Source organism: Adelges cooleyi, unplaced genomic scaffold (genome assembly GCF_023614345.1).
Source record: "Adelges cooleyi isolate 19-005CV unplaced genomic scaffold, UGA_ACOO_1.1 ACOO_flye_CR_arks_rails_tigmint_CR_PRNA_8, whole genome shotgun sequence".
NCBI lineage: Eukaryota > Metazoa > Arthropoda > Insecta > Hemiptera > Adelgidae > Adelges > Adelges cooleyi.
The window spans coordinates 6,480,190-6,489,736 of record NW_026096513.1 but is presented as its reverse complement, the minus strand read 5'-3'; the positions used below and the strand labels follow the sequence as shown (position 1 = coordinate 6,489,736).

At 28.6% G+C, this 9,547-nt stretch overlaps 1 long non-coding RNA gene and 1 pseudogene across 1 annotated transcript; one reads left to right on the top strand and one right to left on the bottom strand.

Annotated features, from left to right (window-relative positions):
• The first annotated feature begins 3,048 nt into the window (after positions 1 to 3,048).
• Positions 3,049 to 5,758, top strand: LOC126845680 (uncharacterized). The gene is made up of 6 exons (XR_007686811.1): positions 3,049 to 3,352; positions 4,060 to 4,215; positions 4,286 to 4,374; positions 4,544 to 4,723; positions 4,912 to 5,122; positions 5,612 to 5,758. It is a non-coding gene; the product is annotated as an uncharacterized LOC126845680 (long non-coding RNA).
• A 1,262-nt stretch (positions 5,759 to 7,020) lies between these two features.
• Positions 7,021 to 8,844, bottom strand: LOC126845884 (major heat shock 70 kDa protein Ba-like; annotated as a pseudogene).
• Between the last annotated feature and the right edge of the window lie 703 nt (positions 8,845 to 9,547).

Genomic DNA, 9,547 nt, shown 5'->3' with positions numbered 1-9,547 from the left:
AAGAAATACTAGACCGAAGCGTTTGTTTGAAATAAATTTAATCATTTTCATTCACTTGGAGTGTAATTCTTGTAGACCTGTGAACTCCCAGTCCCTGCAATGCCGCGACCCCACTATGTGCCCTGACTCCTCTGTACTAGTTTTTTTTTTTTGTATATTCTAGGTGTGAATCATAAAAACACAATTTGTTTTTTTATAATAGCTTATCAGTTAGTTTAAAAGATTTATACTTTCTAAAGTAAAATATTTAGTTGTTATTTTTTTTTTATACTACATACTAGACCGTAGCCGTTTGGAACATGTTATTGCAATTGGGTCACATCGCAGATGTTCTTTTAGTATTTATTTTCAAATATTAGTCCTGAACTACGTATAGTTAATCGAAAAAAATAAAAACACTACCTATATAAGAGTTATAATAAATAATAGTAATAATATTCCACAACAAAAACCAAACCTTGACCAAAAGTTCCAGACCGTTTCCCAAACAAGTCAGCCTATTAAAATAGTAGTGACATCTACATTGTAAACTCTTCCTTTAGTCCATAACCATACTTCACTCCTACTTTCATGAACAACGCTGCTCTTTAATTTTTATTACATAACACTTGGCCAGTTTCTGCATATAACACATGTTTTTTTACCTACGTATATGTATTGTATACATTTTTTCGGAGAATTATATTGTTGCTTAGTGTAATAAAGAGTTAGCAAACACAATAATGTAGGTTAACAAATCAAAGTTAACGGTTGAATATCCAGGCGATTTTTTTGATTGAGAATTTTAATTAAAAAAAAAAAATGTCGACCATAGATTTAGATATAGGCCTATTTTCAGATTAATTACAATCTTAGTGTACAAAATAGTTATTTGCTATAATTATTGAAACATCGGAGTTCCCAGGCTAGACAAGAAAAAAGGTCAAACATTCGAATAGGTACCTACACAAAAAAACAAAACAAAATAAGCTAAAAAAACACTTGATTTTAATAAACGAGCCGTAATATTTTGTATGGTATTATTTGTAAATGTAGCTATTTACAGACATATTATTGTAAAACAAGCAAAGCGCATAACACTTGTATACAATTCCTGTAATTTGTAATATTGCATACGTTTTTATTATAAAATTAAAATATGCTAACAAACTTAAGTGTTAAATGTTTAATTGATAAACAACATCCTTGCTCAAAAAAACATTAACCACATTAACCTATTAAAATACATGGAAAACGCAGAGCTTATGCACTCACAAATGTATTATTGAAATTGTGCCTATGAATATTATACAGGAGCCGTCTGTATAAAGACAGTTAGGATGAACAAGTCATATAAAACCCTTCATACTTCTTTTTTTACAAAATATGTTAGAAAACAATATGTTTACAACGGTCAGATTAATAAATATTGTACATAAAAACGCACTAATAGTAATTACAACCAGTCAATTCGTTACAACACAATGCATTTTTTAATACGCTTTAAATGGTGAACGCTGGTCACCTAAGAGAAAACTCTAATATCTTACTAATTATAATTCCAAAGTACAACATATTTGAGTTTGAGATTTTTTAAATAGTTTTTTATGACCTTTATATTTTTAAAAGAAATTTTAAATGGCCGATATTACCCGAACTGTGGGGTAATACTGTTAATGTTTGAAATACAATATTTTTTTTTTAATCATCGTATGTATTTTTTTTTAATTGCATTTTGTTCTCAAAATTTTTCAAAATTAATAAATCATTTTATAGCAGGAATAACAAATGAAAAAAACATGTATACTTTTAAACTTGAATTTTTATCAGCGGTCAACCGGTCACATATATATTACCCCATCAGTTTTGACCGGTATTGGCCGACTATAATAATTAATGTTTTTATTTTATTGTATCTCAAAAAATAGTTCAACCAAGAGTTTTTATCACTGCGAGCATCGTACAAATAAACACTTACCATAAAAAATTGGAAGTAATTTTAAAAAAAGTGTCTCCAGACACAAAAAAAAAACGTCATTGTAAAAAAAATATACCTTCTCGGCTAAAACATTATGTGAAACGGTTTGAACGGCTGATGTGTAATTAAAAAAAACTACACTCGATGCATTAAATACAAAATATACAATTTCAAAGAACATTATAAAACTTTTACCTACTAATTTTTTTTAATACAAAAATTGGCCAAAATTCTACAAAATTAACCAAATTACATTTGATATAATTTTACTGTTTTATTATCGCGTTGTAAACTTATTTTCATATCAATATTTCTGGACCAAAAAAATTACTTCAACATCCTACCGTCGTTCGCTACACTCAAAATGCCATAATATATTTAGTATTTAATATATGTTTAAAAAAAAAAAAAAAATGTCAAGGTAGTATGCTGTAAACCTAGATTTTAAATTTGATGTATTATTTCTTAAAACTATAATGGGTGTGCAGGTTACTTTTGGTTTAATCGATTACTATTTACTGTACTATTTGGGTATTTGTAAATGTTATATTAAAACATTAAAACTTCAAAAAAAAATGTTAAATAACTCGTTTTTTTGTCGATTAAAAATATTTACTATCATTTAGCTGTCTAAATGATATTTTAAATCTTACCAGTAGAAATAAATAAGAAAACTTGATGGTTGGCTGTAAAATGGGATACACGCTGACAACATAATACGTTGTTCGCACAATAAGTAATTATATCTTCAATATTCAACTTCATCGGTAAAATACATTTGTTAAAACATAAACAACTCGTTTTCTGGTGGTTAAAATGATCAGTTTTGGTGTCGCGTCTTTGTTTTTGATAATAATAAAAAAATATACACATAAATAAAGATAATAAGCTTCCACGCATAGCTGAGAAAAGTTTTAAAATTTGTTATTCTTAACAACATAAAAACTATATTATATATATATATATCTTAACTCAAAACACATCAACACGTATTTACTTCTTTTTTGTTTTATTGTAATTTTTTAAATCTTACTTGAATATTTAGTTAGGTCGTACAGGTCTTGGGGAATTTTCCAAGGTGAGTGGTTGAGTTCTGCGGACGCTGTTCAAAATAAACCAGTCGCCAGAACGTGATACGATAATTTATGTCTCTTCCATATTCATTTTCAACAGCATCTGTAAATAGAATGTTTAAAGTCAGTCAACAAATTTTTTTTAAATTGAACATCATATCAATCAACGCTATGATTTTTTGTGATAAAATTCAATGGTAAAAATCAATTGGAAAATATTGTATAGTGTTTTTTTTTATTTTCAAATAGCATCGCAGCAAACATTAATAATTTTTATTACTATTAATATTAAGGAGATAGTTAACAGATCAAACATATAAAGGTAGTATTATTATTTTGAGCAAATTTTCTTGAGTTAAATATAGGTAACTGACATGAACAATAATAAAAAACCTTAAGTATTTAGTAATAATATTAAACAACAATGAATATAATCTTATAGACTGTATTATTGAATCATTTTTTCAAGTAGGTACCTAACAGTTTTTTTCTTTATTTCTTAAGTAATACTGTGGAATTATATTTTTCAAAACATCATCAAAGCCATTAAATCGGCTAAATTTTCGTGCAAATTTTGTAGGCAAGTATTTTTGAAATAAATATGTGTTATGTCTGGGGTCAAAAAAAAATTTGTCTAACGTAAAAGATGCAACGTTTTTTAGTGCACTTCCCGTGGTGCTAGAAATTTGATATTTGAACCATAGCTCTCTTATAAAGGTCTCGTGCAAAATATGAATTAAGGAGTTAAATTTCATCCCCATTCATCCCTTTCAATAAATTTTAATCTGTTGTTTCTCTAGCAACGTATTATTTAGCGAGGTGAAAACTAACGAGTGACATGTTTCCAAATACACACTCGAACATTTCCATGTTGAACATTTACAAACAAAATTATACTTAGTATTTTTCTTATCATAAACCATTACTTACAATTACTTGTTGATATAAATAAATAAACCCCATGATCAGGACAGTAATACGTTTTATGGCCTGCCATAAGACATATTAATGATCTTATGTTTATCCCAGAAGGGAAAGATTCGATTCGATATTTGTTGTATCTTCCATATGGTATCACCAGTACAATTCCAAACTACTGTTCAATGATATTATGTTTAAACTTTGCTTCGTTCGTTTTAAAAAACTACAGAAGAAATAAAATCAAGCATTGCTAACTTAACTTAGGTAAGTCTACCGGTGTCTTCATATGAAATAAACCTAATATTAAATAATATTAATATTATTATTATTATAGAGGTAAATTGAGAAAAATCGATTTTTTACATAATGTTTGGAGTGGCGAGAAGATAAATTTACATTATAAGACGGTTTTGTTGACAAATAGTAGGTACATTTTTTGTGTTTGTCAAACGGCAAAACAACAATTGTTGTTTTATGATTGACAGCCACAATTATTATTTATTTTAAATTCAGTATACATTTTCAACGTACTTATATTGAAACAACAAAATATATATGTTTATTGAATTTTACACTGGAATCGCTATAACAGAAGCTACCAAAAAGAACAAGAATCATTAAAGTTTTAAATTCCTGCAAAGCTTCAAGACGTGTCTAACGTGTTCCGATCATAATGCATTTTAAATATGCTGGTATATTCTTTTTATACTTTTTTTATTATTATCAACTAGCAAACGCAACAGATCAACCAAAGGAAGTATTTGATTATGAGGTAATTAAATTATTATTGATCTCATATCTAAACGTATGATTCATTAAAAAAAAAAAATAATAATAATAATAATAAGTAAATATTCTATACGCCTAATGAATAATACACTAGTAATAATTCGAAGCACATAATTTCTGTAATAATAGTGTTCACATTGTGTGTTAAAAATACAAATTTAATGATTTTAGAATGTTGGTATAATGTATGATGAGGTACTTCTTGCGGATCAAGAGGACAGATTACACAGTTCCAAGTTTTCTGAGTTTTTGCTGAAACATTTTAAATTTTTGAATAGAGGAAAAGTTACCAGAGATGGAATAAGACGATACTTATATGACAACATAAAATATGAATTAAATGACTACCAAGTGGATGACCTTACAGCACACTTGCCGGCGAGTACGTTAAATAATAATAATTCAGTAATACAAATTATTAAATATATATACGTGAAATGTGAATAACTAATAATCATTTGTAAGTAATAATCATAATTGATATTTTACATAAACTATTATTCATAACAAGAGTGATTTTTTTACAAAGTTACTGATGTGTACTTATAATTTTATGCAGAAGTCGTCTGTAAAGGTATTTAGCAGGAAAAGTTATAAAATATGAAACATCTTCGTTTTCTAAAAAATAATATCATAGAAAACAATTTTATAACTGTTAGACTAATTGTATATAATACTGAAATATTCATATTATTACGTACCCCGTGACAAAATTGTAGATTGTTTAAAAACTAAACAAGCGGACAAACGAAATTAGCCAAATGTTGTACATAAAAACGCAGTTATAATAATTGCAACCAGTCAACAAGTTACAACATAATATACCTATTTTGGTTAATTTTAATGTGAATACTTGTATAATGATTTCTAGAGGGCCATATATCAAAAGACGATTTAAGAGATTTGTTTCTTGTTTAATATGGACGCTACAACACCAGCAGGCGGTGGATTTAAAAATTTACCGCCTCTAGGCAAGTATGATATTCATCACCCTTTTACCAGTAGATTTTTCGTTTCTTTATAACATATAGTTTAGTTTTTAGTTAAAAAAAAAACAATACATTATTCAAAGAATATACCATACACAAATTTGGAACTTAGTTTAAAAAAGTCATAGCGCGTCACACAAAAAAAATATTACTCATTATTGTGAAAACAGTACGGCCTCTCGGCTAAATCATTTTGTAGAACAGTATATACAGCTGGTGTGTATTCAACAAAAAAAATATTGGCCGCGTTGAATAGGAATATAATTTCAAGGAGTGTCATAACATTTTTACCTACTAAACTACTAAGGAAAATAAAAGATTTAAAAAAGATCACCACTTTATCACCATCTCTTAAGATCACTTTCTCTTTAAATTTGAAAAACAAAACATTGCATATTTATCAACTTAAAAAAGTGGCATCCAATATGATACATTGAAAACAAGTCGAGCTACTACCAAATGTTTATGGAAGAATCTTTAAGCTCTATAGCTGAACGCTGAACTAATACTATATCGATAGGTACGCATTGACAAATCAAACACAAATCGAAAACCAATCCGCCCAGGAAGAGTAAACTTGTTTTTTATTTATTTAACCTTTCTTGATTCGTGGCAGAATACTGAAAATTCTACTTTAGGTAGCCTAGAGTGGGGTTATAAATTCCAAAGGGGAAAGGTAAAAAAATGTCCTTTGATCGTGGTGAATTTTATTTGTTGTCTTGTTATAGTAGATGCTTAGCTGTTATACCTAACAGTTAGAATGCCGACTTCCCTAAACGATGGATATTACATTTTATAACATTTTTTTCATACTATATTAATATGATCGCGTTGTAAATTTATTTTTATAACAATATTTTAGGGCCACAAAATTATTTCAACATCCTACCGTCGGTGAATATACTCAAAAAGCCATATTATTTATAACATTTAATTTATGTTTTAAAAAAAAAAAAAAATGTCAAGGTAGTATCCTGTAAACTATTAAGTTATTTAATTTGATGTATTAATTATTAAAGCTATAATGGGCGTGTGGGTTACTTTTGTTTTATCGACTTATGTATTATTTGTGTGACTTGTAAATGTTATACTAAAACATTAAAACTTCAAAAAAAAAAAAAGTTAAATAACTTGTTTTTCTTTTTTGCTGATTAAAAATATTAATTATCCTTAGCTGCCAAGTTTTTGTTTTTGACAATAATACAAAAATACAGTATGTAGTTTTAATGTAGAGCCGAGAATAGCGTTAAAAGCAAATAATATAAATTCTTCAAGACATAAGAGCCGAAAATTAGACTGGAGATAATAGATCTAATCTGTATATACTATAACTAATGACTATATAATCAATACCGTCTATTAAACTATCAATACCGATGGAGCTCTGATAAAGACACCTTAGTTTTTTCAGCCGCTTCCCTAAGACGCCTTAAAGCTCTCGGACAACTCATAATATCTTTTTTGTATTTTCGTTTAAACTCACTAGCTAAATATGTTACTAATCTTTTGTCAAAATCTTCAACTCCTAAATGGTTATCGCCTGCAATAGCTTTCACTCTGTAGACATTATTTTTTTTTCTTTTTGTAAAATAGATACATCAAATGTACCACCGCCCAAGTCGAATACTAATATAATTTGTTCATAATTAGCTTCCACACATAGCTGAGAAAAGTATTAAAATTTGTTATTCTTAACAACATAAAAACTATATTACATATATATCTTAACTCGAAACACATCAACACGTATTTACTTCTTTTTTGTTTTATTTCATACAAACCACTCAAATTACCGAAAACAAATTAAGTTAATAATTTCATTATTTAACAAACGTCAATATATAATGGTTGAACTTAATATTTCAACTTGTTATTCGGTCAAGTATAATAAAAACTACTTATGTTAGGTACCTTTAAGTCGAATACTAATATAATTTGTTCATCCTCTATTTTATTGTCCTCACCATAAGCCAGAGCAGCAGCTGTAGGCTCGACTAATAAAAACCGTGATTACTGCGTCTGTTACATCCTCGCCCAAACATTCTTCAGCGGTGTTTTTCAAATGCGCCAAAACCATTGAACCGATTTCCTCAGGGGTCAGTTCCTTCTGTTTACCCATGAACTCGACTTGAATTTGTGGTTTTCCACTATCGTCGACCACTTTGAACGGCCAGCGTTTCATGTCCTCTTGTATCTTCTCATCGTCAAAACTACTGCCTATCATTCTCTTGGCGTCGAAAACGGTGTTTTTAATATTGATAACAGCCTTATTTTTGGCCACTTTGCCTACCAACCGTTGAGTTTCTGTAAAAGAAACATAACTAGGCGTTGTCCTGTTACCGTACTCGTACCTCTACCTTGCCGTTTCGCCATACACTCACGCAGGAGTAGGTCGTTCCCAAGTCGATGCCCATCGCCGTTTTCCCTACCATATTTGTTCGAAGTCCACATAAACATATATTATGAGTATATAAAAAAAAATGTACAGTTAACTTAGTTAAATTATAGCATATTTTATGTAGTGCCGTTAACATTGTAAATAAGTAAGAATAAGATAACAATATAAACTAAGTGACGGACGGTAGGCATTATCAGATATCAAATTCATTTAATCTGCGATTTTACAATAGACCTATAAATAGATTAACTGCACATGTGTACCTTGATCTTTCCCAATAAAAATAATTAATATTATGAAATAGGTATACACATTTTATTTAGGGTGCCTTAACATCAACAAATTAATAAATTAATAATCATAATCGATAAATTATAATTATTTATTAACATTTTTTTGGTGGTCTAATTTACATCATAGGCGTGCGCAGACTTCTGAGTCAGGTATGGCTAAATTAAATCTGTCTACCCAATCTTTCTTGGTTCATTGTGGATCGCAGTTTGGTTTTAATAACACTGCTGAGTTTAGCAAATGTCCGTTCACAGCCACAGCTTGTAACAGGAATAGTAACGAATGACTTAAGAACAATTAAAACATTTTTAAAAATAGTTGATCGATCTCTCTCATTGACAGTTGACTATTGATAATTTTGAAGATTAAAATTTTAAAATTATTATTTTAACCATATACAAAAACCATTGTACTTATACATTTATATAGTTATTTTCTATTTATAAAAGGCTATACCTACTTTTAGTCATAACTTCATAAGGTACCAAGTACCCACCCACGTATAAAAAAAGGCTCAGGTGGGGCTAAAGCCCAATCAGCCCTACCCGTGCGCACGCCTATGATTTACATAATATATTGTATTTTATTTGATTATACATAAAATTAATATTCCAATGATTGTAGTTGTCATCAGACCTTATTTGATATGTTTTAACTTTTATACATTTTATATGATAAAATTATATTGTCATGCTTACCAAGGGGGTCTAAAAAAATGTTTTTTTAGAAGGTTTGTTCTGAACCCCTCTTTAATTAATCTTAATAGTATAAAAGTAATAGTTTTCAAAAAAAAATTGTTTAGACCACCCTTATGTTTAAAGAAACCTAAATTTAAATACAATACAATTGTAAATACAACCTAAATTTTATAACTAACATATCAATATTTATCAGTGTAATGTAATTGTTTTTAAATCTTACTTGAATATTTATTTGGGTCGTACAGGTCTTGGGGAATTTTCCAAGGTGAGTGGTTGAGTTGGGCAGACGCCGTTTAAAATTAATCAGTCGCCAGAACGTAATGCGATAATTGTCTCGTCCGTCTAAATCTTTAACAGCATCTGTAAAAAAAAAAATGTTTTAAGTTGTCAACAATTTTTTTTAATATTTTACATCATATCCAACAACA